General features: G+C 38.6%; 1 protein-coding gene across 3 annotated transcripts in view; it reads left to right on the top strand.

Annotated features, from left to right (window-relative positions):
• BRINP2 (BMP/retinoic acid inducible neural specific 2) overlaps nt 1-12,969 on the top strand; it is a 118,450-nt gene that overhangs the window by 37,064 nt on the left and 68,417 nt on the right. The gene's annotated exons all lie outside the window — the stretch shown is intronic.

The raw sequence follows: 12,969 nt of genomic DNA, 5'->3' as shown, positions 1-12,969 counted from the left end.
ATCTTTGCCTTACTCCCCTCAGCCAATCCATAAGTGAATACTGATGGCCGTACATTTGAAATGTTGACAGAATCTGGCCATTTTTATCACCTACACAGCTACCACCCCCAGTTCAGTTCAGCCACCACCATTTTTTACTTGGTCCATTGTTCTGGCCTCTAATTGATCTCTGCTTCCACCTTTGGCTTCCTAGAATCTATGTTCAATGCAGCAACCAGAACAAGCCTCTTAAAACATGTTACACTCAGGTCTCTATAGGGTCTTACACAGTCTGATTCCCTGCTACCTATCTGGCTCCCTCTTCTTCTAGTTTGCCACTGCTCATTGCTGTCTAGCTACTCCTGCCTCTCTTCTGTTCCTCTAGCTAGCAAAGCAAGCTTCTTCCTGCACTTTTTCCTTCCTCAGTTTGGCATGGCTTTATCCTACAGACACCTTCTTGGGTTCCTTCCTTGCATGCTTCAAGTCTACTCAATTATCACATTAGTATTATGGTGCCTCATAGTTTATAGAACAGACTTTGCATAGAGCATGGACATCCAAGAGTTGTAGAAGGTAAAACTTATGATGATATATCTTTGTCCTTCATTTATTTTCTCCCATTGTGTCCTTCTTTTGATTAGGGTGAGCTTGAACCAGATTCTTCAGACAATTCCAACTTCATCAGTTGTATCATAAAGGATTGTTTTTTCAATAAAAAAAGAAGGTGCAACTTTCCTTCAATTTTCCCTCCAGGCCCTCAAATGGGTCCTTGCCTGTCCTTGGAAATTGGAGATTTTACCCTGTATGGCTCAGAATCCTTCATGGTAACTAACACAGCACTTTTACACGTAGTTGGGGACCATTAAAAACCTTTTGCTTGAAGGGTAAAAATGGTTGGATATTTGCCTGGTTGTGGTTTGTGTTTCCCAGAGCCTAGGACATGTCTGGAGCTCCCATGGTTGGATTTGGACAGAGGATCAGCCTTGTGAACCTTGCTCTAACCTGGATCCACAGAGATGAGTTGGAATCCAGTGCTCTAATATGAATTCACTGGTATGAACTTGGGTCCAAAACAACTGTATACCACTTATTTTTCATTCATTCAAGGAAGATTTTGAGTGCCTATTATGTATTAGGTTTTATACTAGGCATGGGATAAAATAATGAGCCCAAACATATAATGTTTCATCCTTCATGGAATTGACAGACTGGTCAGGAAGACAGGTTTTAATTAAATAATGATCCAAACAAATGTGTAAAATCATAATTGATAGGTGCTAGAAGGAAAAGGGACACAGTGCTACAGGAGGATAAAATGAGGAATTTGACTCTGACAGGGAGCTTCAAGGAAGGCTTCCTGAAAGAAGTGATCCTAGAACTGAGAGCTGTAGGTCAAGTAAGAGATAACTAGGTGAATAGAGCCCTAAAGGCTGAGAAAACATCAGGAGCAGTGCCCTGGAGTTGGAGGGCACTGGACAGATCTGAGGTCCTTAAAGAAAATCTTCATGGTTGGTGCACAGAGCAAGGGAGGATGTATAAGTCTAGAGAGGCCAGACCATTCTTAGCTTTGTAAGTAATTTTCATGAATTTTTTGTATCTGTGGAGTGATTAGAAGCCATTGAATGATTGATGGGTCTTGGGTTACTGGTAGGAGGTATATTAATTTTCTAAGTAACATATTAACAGAACTCTAGCAACTTGAGTCAACACACATTTATTTATTCACAGTGTTTGTGGGTCAGCGGTCCATGAAGTTTAGTTGGGTCCTTTGTGCAGGGTCTCACAAAGCTGCAATCAAGTTGTCAACCAGGCTGCACTCCCAAGCTTGTTCTGCTTGTTGGCAGAATACACTTCCCTGTGATTGCAGAACTGCGGGTCCTGGTTTCTTACTGGCTGCTGACTGGAACCTACCTACAGGTCCTAGAAGACAGCTGCAATACTCTGGCAGATGACCCTCTGCAAAGGTAGTTGACCACATGGTTGTTTGCCTCTTCACGGCCAGCAGGAAAATCTGTGTCTCTCCAGTCTGCCAAAATGAAGTCTTAAATAATGTAACATAATCATGGGAGTGACAGCCTATCACTTACCATATTCTATTGGATAAATTCAAGTCACAGCTTCTACCTACACTCAAGGAGAAGGCATTATATGAGGTCTGACTCACTGAGGGTCATGTTAGGATGTATCCACAAGAAGAGGGCAAGTGACATGTTCAGATATTTTGCACTATGCAGAAAGCACTGAAAGTCCAGGTGAGAGATGATGATAGTTTAAGTCAGTGGCAGCAAAGACACTTAGGATAACTTTGAGGTATATTTGAAAAGAAAAATTGATGGAACTTGGTGACTAGCTAGGAGAAAGAAAGAGGGAGATGTCAAAAATGACTACTAGGTTTCTGTTGAATAGGTAGTTCAGTAGCTCTCAACACCATCAACTTATTAAAATCTGTTGGGAGGTGTGTGGGTTGAATTATGTACCCCAGGGAAAAAAAAAGCCAAACATGTTCTTAACCTTAAATCCATATTCCTGTGGGTGTTAACCCATTGTAAACAGGTCCTTTTGAAGATGTTGTTTTTTTTAATTAAGATGTGCCAACTGAATTAAGATTGGTCTTAATCCTAATACTGGATTCCTTATACAGAGAAGACCACAGGAGGAAGCTAGAAGATGGCAGGAACCTGGAAGAGAAAGGAGAGTATATCACCATATGACAGGAAAGCCAAGGAACCCAAAGATTGTCAGCCATCCAAAAGGCTAACAGGAGGAAGCAAGCCTTCCAACCTCTGAAATCATGAGACAATAAATTCTCATTGTTTAAGCCAACACATTATATGGTATTCATCATAGTGTCCTGATAACTGAAACAAGAGGCTTTTAAAAAAATACTGATGCTGGGAGTCCGGTTGACTAGGGTGGCAGCCTAAGACACTCCAGGGTGCCAGTGTCCCACAGTATCTTTGAATAACTAGCAAAAATTGGCAGAGCCATCTTCCTCAAACTCCAAAAATCAGTTAAAGTGTTGTAGTAACTGGGTACCAAATCAAGAAAGCACAACTTTAAAAATGGTAGGAAATCTAGTGGTGCACTTGTTGGCACCTCCCTTGCCTTCTCTCCAGTGCTGTGAAGACTGAGACACTGACTCTGTTCTTGAGGAGACACTGACTCTGTTCTTGAGGAGGCAGAGTAACCCTTAGGTGCACACTGGGTGACTGTATGTCAGTGCCAGTCTAGCAGGTAGCAGCCTAAAAGACTGAAACAAGAAACTTCTCTCTGACCAATCCTCCCAGAACTTGCACTGCCACAGAAGCAGCTTGTGGACAGCTAAAGCAGTCTACTGGAACTCAATAAAATCTAGGTATATACAAACTTCGGAAACAGAGCTCAGAGACTAAATCCCAGAGTTAACACTTTAAAATATTAAAATGTTCAGTGTACAAGACAAACAAACAACAACAACAACAACAAAAAAAAACGAAACAGGAAATTATGGCCCATCCAAAAGAACAAGATAAAAATCCAGAAACCAACAATGAAGAAGACCAGCCTTTGGACACACTGGGCAAGGACCTTTAAAAAATGATCCTCGGTATGTTTATGGAGATAAAAGAAAACACAAAGAAAGAACTGAAGTATATCAAGAAAATCGTGAATGAACAATATAAGAATCACAATAAAAGAAGTAGAAATTTTATAAATGAACCAAATAGAAATACTGGATTGAAGACCACAATAACTGAAATTAAATATTCCCTAGAGGGTTTCAACAGAAGATTGGAGCTGGCAGAAGAAAAAAATCAATGAACTCTAAGACAAAACAATTGAAATGATTCAGTCTGAGGAGCAGAAAAAAAAAAGAAAAAGTGAACAGAGTCTAAGAGACCTGTGGACACCATCAGGTGTACCAATATACACATTCTTGGAGTCCCAGAAGGAAAAGAAAGAGAGAAAGTGTCAGAAGGAGTAATCAAAGAAATAATGGACGTATATAGTGATAAAGGGGTCAATTCAACAAGAGGACATAACAATTATAAACATATATGCACTTAATGGCAGAGTCCCAAAATATATGAAGCAAACATTGACACATTTAAATGGAGAAATTGATGGTTCTGCATGATAAGTAGGAGACTTCAGCATACCACTTTTGATCTTCTAGACAGAAGATCAATAAGCAAATAGAAGACCTGAATGATACCATAAACCAAGCATATCTATCAGATATATATAGAACACTACTCAACATCAGCAAAATACATGTTCTTCTCTAGAGCACAGGATCATTCTCCAGAACAGACCATATTTTAGGTCCCCAAGCAAGCCTCAATAAATTCAAAAATATTGAATCATTCAATGTATCTTCTGTGACCACAATGGAATGAAACTAGACATCGGTAAGAGAGGGAGAACCAGAAAATTCAGAAAAAAGTGGAAATCAAAACACACCCTTGAATAACCAATGAGTCAAAGAAAAAAACACAAGGAAAAGTAGGACCTATCTTCTGGCAAATGAAAATGAAAACACAACATACCAATACTTATAGGGTGCAGCAAAGGCAATTCTGAGAGGAAAATTTATAGCTGTAAATGCTTACATTAAAGAACTGGAGGATCTTGAAAAGAAGAGTAAACTAAATCCAAAGTGAGAAGAAAGAAGAAAATAAAAAAGTGATGATGTACAAGATAAACAGGCAAAAACCAGCAGTGTTTTGGTACACCAGTAATGAGCATTTTGAGGAGAATATCAAGACAAATCCATTGCCAATAGTAACTAAAAGAATCTCATACCTAGGAATAAATTTAACAGAGGATATAAAGGGTTTGTACATGGAAATTGCTAAAACATTGTTGAAATAAATCAAAGATCTAAATAAATGGGAGGACTTTCCACATTCATGGATTGAAAGGCAAATATTATTAAGATATCATTTCTACCCAAAGTAATTTACAGATTCAGTGCAATTCCCATGCAAAATTCCAACTGCTTTCTTGACAGAAATGGAAATACCAATGATTAAATTTATATGGAAATGTAAGGGGCCCTGAATAACCAAAACCATCTTGAACAAAGTTGGAGTTAGTCTTCCCAATTTAATAACTTATTACAAAGCTACGGTAACCAAAACAGAATGGTACTGGCACAAGGACAGACATATAGACCAACTGAATCAAATTGAGAGTTCAGAAATACACCTTCACATGTATGCCAGTTTATTTTTGACAAGGGTGCCAAATCCTTTGAATGGAAAAAAATATTTGGAAACCACTTTGCCAGTAAGGGTTTAATTTCCAGATTTTATGAAGAAACCCTATAACTCAATACCAAAGACAAACAGCCTAATTTAAAACTGGGCAAAAAACTTGAATAGGCTTGTCTCCAAAGAAGATATACAAATAGCCAATAAGCACATGAAAAGATGTTCAGCATCATTAGCTATTAGGGAAATGCAAATCAACCCCACGAGATAGCATTTCACACCCACTAGAATGACTACTATTAAAAAACAGAAAGTAACAACTGTTGGAGAGATGTGGAGAAATAGGAACACTCATTCATTATTGTTGGAGATATAAAATAGTGCAAGTCCTGTGGAAAACATTTTAGCAATTCCTCAGAAAGTTCAGTATAGAATTACAATATCCCCTGGCAATCCCACTGCTAGGTGAGGGACTCGAACATATATTTGCACTCCAATGTTTATAGCAGCATTATTCACAATTGCCAAAAGATGGAAACAACCCTAGTGTCCATCAGCAGACGAATGAATAAACGAAATGTTATATGTACATACAATGGAATATTATTCAGTCACAAAAAGGAATGAGGTTCTGATTCATGCAACTACATGGATGAACCTCAAAGATATTTTGTTGAGTGAAATAAACCAGACACAAAAGAACAAATATTGTATTATCTCACTGACATGAAGTAATTAGAATAAGCAATTTGTAGAGTCTGCAACTAGAATATAGGTTACCAGGGGCCAAGGTGGAGGTAGGGGATGGGGAGTTAGTACTTAATTGTCACAGAATTTCTGTTTGGGGTCATGGAAGAGTTTTGGATGGTGGTGATGATAGCACAACATTGTGAATATTATTAATTATAATATAATTATATATTTGAATATGATTAAAAGGGGAAATTTTAGGTTACATATATGTTACTAGAAAAAAACTTTTATAAACCATAGGACTGTACAACACAGGCATAAATTCTAATATGAACTGTGGATTGCAGTTAGTAGTATTATACTAATATTGTTTCATAAATTATAACGGTTATCATACTAATGTAAAGTGTTAATAATAGGGAAAACTGTATGTGTGAAAGGGGGTTAAATGGGAAACTTGTATTTTCTCCATTTTTTGTAAATTTACAACTTCTCCAATTAAATATATGTTTATATAAAAGAAGTAATCAGTGTCAAAGAAACACATATTATACAACAGAAAAAAAATACTGATGCCAGGGTCTGTCCCTATTCTTTTCAAATCAGAATCTTTGGGCAAGAGGGTCTAGGCACTAGTAATTTATTTTAAAAGCTTCCCAGATGATTTCATTATACACCCAGATGAGAACCGTGGGAATATATGGATAATTTTTCCATTCACCATGGTAGGAAACTGTTTACAATCATAGGGCTGGTTTGGGGTATGTTGAATTTAAGGAATTTTTGAAACATCTAATTGAAGTGGACAGGTAGTACATAAATCATACTAGCTCAAGAGGGCAGCATGGACTGTGCGAATTGCATGTGGTCTATGGGTAACTGGTTAGTGAAGCCATGGCAGTGGGTGCATTGACCTAGAAATAGAGTATAAGGTGAGAAGAAAAAAAGGCCCAGAACTGACCTTTGAGAAACTCCTACATTTAAATCTCTTCAAGATAGAGGAGCAGGAGTCTTCAAAGAGTAACCACAGAGTAAGCAGAAAAACCTTGATGTGGGGTCAAGGAAACCAACAGAAGAGAGTTTTTAAAGAAAGAGGCAGTGGTCAATGGTGTCACATAAGCTTTTGGAAGTGGGTTAGAGAACACCCAAATGCCTGATGCTGTCCGCAATACAGGGTGTTAGAAACCTCTAATTACATCTAATTGAACACCCAAACTATCATCTACAAACTCTTTTTCTCTGTTTTCTTTTTCTCATTACAAAGGTAATAAGTGTAAAATGTAGAAGATTTAGGGAAATCAGATTAGCCAAAATGAAGGAAATTTTAATTACCCATAAACCTACCAACCAGTGAGAGCTGCAATTGGAATTTTGGTATATCTGTCCTTGTTGGAGTCTTTTTCTAAGCATGTATACATTATCTGTAATGGAATAATAACCTGAATACTGTTTTATAACCTGAATTCTTCACTTAATATATCCTAAACAATTTTCCATATCATTAAATATTCTTGCATATCATACTTTTAAATGAATGCTTTACACTGAGTTGTATGGATATGCCATCATTTGCTCAAGCAATCTATTGTTCAACATTTAGGTTGTTTCCAATTTTCCACTATTATGAAGCTCACATTATAAAATGTAATGAACATTTTCTTCATCTCTAAAGCTGGGATCCAACTGAGGATTAAGACACAGGTAAAGATCAAAATATCAACCTCAATTCAGAAAAAAGATGAGTAGAGAATATGACCCAGATCTGGAGCCAAATTAGGCTTAGACAATGCAAACCTCTCCTTCCCTACCCCTGCAAACCAACTGCCATGCAACAGAGGCAGAACCTGCTGTGCTAAGCTTATGGAAAACATATGAGCAGGCAGAATGTTCAACCACTGCAGGCAAGCCAAGAAAAAGAAGCCCAGAACTGACAGGGTGAGATAAATTCTGGAACTTCTCCCAAACTCCCAGTACAAACAATTATTGGTAGAGAGAGAGGCTAGGGGCATTTCTTTTGGTGAAGCCTTCCCCTTATGGGGTGGCTAGCTTTCATAGTGGCCTTCAGTGATCCTCTAGTCACACCCACATGTGGGCCCCTCCCACTGTATATCAGGGTTGGTATTTGTGACCAATTAAACAGACAATGATGGTGTGTGACTTCCAAGGTGAGGTATTAGAAGTCATTACAACTCTGTCTTGCTCTCTTTTTGGATCACTTGCTCCAGAGGAAGCCAGTTTTCATGTTGTGAAGATATGCAAGTTGCCGTATGGAAAGATCCATGTGAATAGGAACTGAAGCCTCCTGCCAACAGCCAGCATTAACCTGCTGGCCTTGAGAATGAGATACCTTAAAAGTGAGCCCTCCAACTCATACTTCTTGATTTCAAATTGTACTGTAAAGTTACAGTAATCAAAACAGTAAGGTACCAGCAAAAAGATAGACAAATAGATCAATGGAACAGAATTTAAAGTCCAGAAATAGACCCACACATCTATGGTCAATTGGTTTTTCAACAAGAGTGCTAAGTACAGGCAATGGGGAAAGAATAGTTTCTTCAACAACTGGTGCAGGGAAAACTGTATATATGCATGCAAATGAATGAAGTTAGACCCTTAACTCTCCCTTAAATTAACCCTTAATTTAACAAAAATCAACTCAAAATATATCAAGGACCTACATATAAGAGCTAAAACTCAAAAAGAAAAAAAAAAAAACTCTTAGAAGATAAAATACAAACAAATATTCCTGATCTGGGATTTGGTAGTGGATTCTTAAATATGACACTAAAAGCATGAGCAATGAAAGAAACAATAAATAAATTTGACTTCACAAAATTTAAAACTTTTGTGCATTGAAGAACATTATCAAGAACATGAAAACAAAACCTACAGAATGGGAGAAAATAGTTTCAAACTATATAGTAGATAAGAGCTTAATATTCAGAATATATAACAAACTTTTAGAATGCAACAACAAAAAGACAACCCAGTTTAAAAAATGGTCAAAGGATTTGAGCAGTTATTTCTCCAAAGAAGATAATACACATGGCAGTAAGCATATGAAGAGATGTTCAACATCGTTATCCATTAGATAAATGCAAATCAAAGCCACAGTGAGATACCACTTCACTCCCACAATGATGGCTATTATTACAACAAAATAAAAAAAAAAAAACAGAAAATAACAAGTGTTGAGAGGATGTGGAGAAACTGGAACTCTAGTGCATTGTTGGTGGGAATGTAAAATAGTGCGGCCACTGTGGAAAGCAATATGGCAGTTCCTCAAAAGGCTAAATATAGAATAACCATAAGACCTGGCAATTCACCTTTTAAGTATATATCCAAAAAAATTGAAAACAGTATCTCAAACACATTCTTGTACACCATTGTTTATAGCAGCGTTATTCACAATAGCCAAAAGGTGGAAACAACCCATGTCCATCAACAAATGAATGAATAAATAAAAAGTGGTACATAATGGAATATTATTTGGCCATAAGAAAGAATGAAGTTATAAGAAATGCTGCCACATAGAAGAACTTTGAAAACCTGCTCACTGAAATAAGCAAGGCATGTAAAGACAAAAATTGTATGACATCCCTTTTAAGAGATAACCAGAAAGAGCAAGCTCACAGGTACAGAAAGTAGGTTAGATCTTACCAGGGGTTGGTGGAAAGTGTTTGTTTGAAATAAAAATTAAAAACAAACAAACAAAAAAAAAATGAACCCTCAAGCCCTACTTAGCCCCAGGTGACATCTTGATTACAAGCCCATAAGAGGCCCGGAGCCAAAATCACCCACCTAAGTTGCTTTCTAACTCCTAATCCACAAAAATTGTTTGATGTATTAATATTTATTGTTGTTTTAAGTCACCACATTTTGGGGCCATTTGTTACTCTATTACTATAGATGAGTAATATAATATACCAACAGAGGGCCAGAAAAAAATGGAGGCTCCCCATCCCAGTTGTCAAATATCACACATCTTTATAGCTGTATCTTTGTGTACATCTTCAAATCATTATTCACATGTAGGCTTCTTGTGTCAAAGGAAACAGGATTAAGGACAGAAAAATGATTGGAGCCCTGGAGGTTGGTAGGAAGCATGATGGATCCTAAGATATGTACTGACATTTGGAGGATCATCTTTGTAAGTTTATGAGAAAGATATGTGTTTATGGATACTCAGTGTAGCTACATTGACAAATTAGACTTTATTTGGTATGTTGGGTAGAAACATGCTAATAGATAGAAATGCAAAGACTCCTAGAAAGAAGAAAAAGGATAGATTCAGAGGCTGTGGAAGAGATATACAGAGAGAAGAAAGAGGAGGCACGTATAAAAAAACAAAAAAGGAAACAAATAATCCAAAAGCAACACATAATACAGATGGTGGCAGAGGGTTAGAGGAAGACATAATGACCATGGGAAAGGGAGAGTTGAGCTAATGATCTCCCATAGAAAGCTGCTCCTGTTTATGGACAGGAAGCTATAAAGTCCAAACAGTAGCAGCATCGTGCTTTTCAAAGGCCAATTTTTAGAATGCTCCTGATAATGCCCCGGGAGTTCCTAGATCTGAATTAAAAACCCCAGTCACTACTTCCCCCCTTTCTAAATAGTTATTGATTTACTAATGGCCTTTGTATCCTGCTGAAAACAACCCCTGTAGAAGAGGAAAGACATTACCTAAAGCCCTAGTGGCTAACAGGTTGGCAAAAATATCCCAAGTAAGCAGGTAAAGAGAAGACAAGCTTGGAGAAAATTCAGTGACTAAGGAAGATGGAGGGGATCTTGCAAGGTAGAAAAGAGGCATTGAAGAGAACAAGTAGGGCTGCTGAAAATAAATGTTGCTGTAGGATCCAGACATGTAAGGCGTGGGCATGTGAAAGCCCTGTGTGGATAACAAAGCCCCTCAACTCTTTGTTGTAACACAGATTTATCCAGGAGGCAAGGATCTGCCTCAATTCCAATCCCAGCTTTGCCATTAACTGTTCGTATATGCCTCAACCTTGTAACCATACTCTATACTTTTCCTCTGTATGAACTGTTCTGCAAGTCTAGAATTCCAGGCATCAGTTGCTGACGTGTTGGTGATTGGATCATGCTCCCCACAAAAGACATGTTCAAGTCTTTCCTGTGACTGTGAACTCCTTTGTGAATCGGACCTTTGAAGGTATTATTATTAGGGTGTGGATGCATTTGTGAATAGGATCTTCGAATCATGTTTAGATGAGTCTAAATTGAATCAGGGTAGGGCTTCATCCACTTGGCTGTAGTGATTATAAAGAGAGGAAACCCAGGTAGAGACATAGACCACTGAGAAGGAGAAGGAGAAGCCACGTGACGGAGTCGGAGATGCAGGCCAGGGAGCCTCAGGGATGTAGCCAGCCAGCACCAGAATTCTGCCGGCCCTGGGGGAAAGCATGGCCTGTCGAGAAGTCAGTTTTCGACTTCTAGCCTCCAATATCAAGAAACAACAAACTCCCATTGTGTAAACCAACCCATTGTGTAAACCAACCCATTGTGTATCTCTCATAGCAACCCTGGCAAACTAACTCATATGCTAACCACATGTCTTTCTCTGTATCATTTGTAGTTTTCCTTGGTTTGGTTTCCTTTTCTCACTGCCTCAAGAAGAGTGGTTCCCAGGGCTGAAAGTTAGAGCAGATCACTTTGAGGGGGTGGGAGAAGGTGCTGAGGTGGGGTAAGGGGATCAAGAAGCTGTATGTGGAAGGGGAGTCAGGAAAAACAAGCGAAGACAGAAATACAGAAGCAAGTGGAAAGAGAAGTCCAGGCAGGAACTGCCAACAGTGTCGAATGCTACTGAGAAGTCAAGGGTGATGAGGGAGAAGTGGACTGAAGAGAGTCTGACTGGGTGGGTACAAGTTTGGGTTCTGGATACAGACAGCCCACTCTTACCAGAAAGTGCTGGCACCTTGGGGAATTACTTAATCTCTTTAATCCCTAATTTCCTCATCTAATAAAAGAAAATAACAGAAGAACACATTGCTATTTATTGTCCTGAAGATCAGTTGAGTCAGTGTATGTCAAGCAATGAGAACCTTGTCTGTCACTAAGTTATTACTCAGTAAGTGTTAGTCACGGGTCCTAAAAGTCCATCTGGTTTGGTGATTGAAAGTTGCTGTGGATTTTGAGCACAATGGGCTTAGTGACGTTTGTGGAATCCCAATTGCTGGGAAAGGGATGGGGAGGCACTGTATGAGCAGGTTAAAGAACAAGATTGAGAAGTGATATTGAGAGGGATAGTTGTGTGTCTCTGAAGTAAGTCCAATAAACACAAATGGGAAAATAAGTATTTTGAGTTGCACTTACCCCATGCGGTGGCAATTATGGTCCACTAACTGTGATAACTGCCCTCCAGAGAGAAATGTCTCCCCAAGTGCTGAATCGATAAGCAGTGCTCATTACTCTCTGGCCCCATCCACTACACTCTGTATTTGTATCGTGGCCTCAAATGCTTTAACCCTGGCAGACCATCTCAGGGGACTCTGTCCTTGAGGTATGCCTTAGCTTGCCAGAGCTGCTATCACAAATACTACACAATGAGCTGGTTTAAACAACAGACATTTATTAGCTCACGGGTTTTGAAGCTAGAAAAGGTCCAAAATCAAGATATCAGCAAGGCTTGCTTCCCGCCAGAAGACTGATGTTCTGGTGAAGGCTTCTGGCAATCCTTGGGGTTCCTTGGCTTTTATCACTTGATGTCCTCTATCTTTTTTTCTTCTGTTACTTCTGGGTTCCCTTTTAAGGCCTCCAGTAATCCAGATTGAGAACCACCCTCATTCAGTTGGGCCACACCTTAACTCAAAATAGCGATTTCAAGAAGTCTATTTATAATGGGTTTACACTTATAGGGACATCGACTAAGATTAAGAATGTGTCTAAATTGGGGTGCATAAGTCACCACAGAGTGTGTTTTGATGGTAGCCAGAAATGCTCTACATGACTAGACAAATTAACCTTTGTTATTTACTTTGTCTCTTGGGTCTTTTCTTGCACATTCTCCCTACCCCTTTACAACTGTGCTGCATCACAAAAAGGTGGTTTAATTGTCACCTTGAGGGTTAAGAGAGAAGACATG

The sequence above is a fragment of the Choloepus didactylus genome, chromosome 2 (assembly GCF_015220235.1).
Source record: "Choloepus didactylus isolate mChoDid1 chromosome 2, mChoDid1.pri, whole genome shotgun sequence".
In the NCBI taxonomy this organism is placed as follows: Eukaryota; Metazoa; Chordata; class Mammalia; order Pilosa; family Megalonychidae; genus Choloepus; species Choloepus didactylus.
Note: the sequence above shows the minus strand (reverse complement) of the source record. Positions and strands in the feature narration are given on the sequence as shown.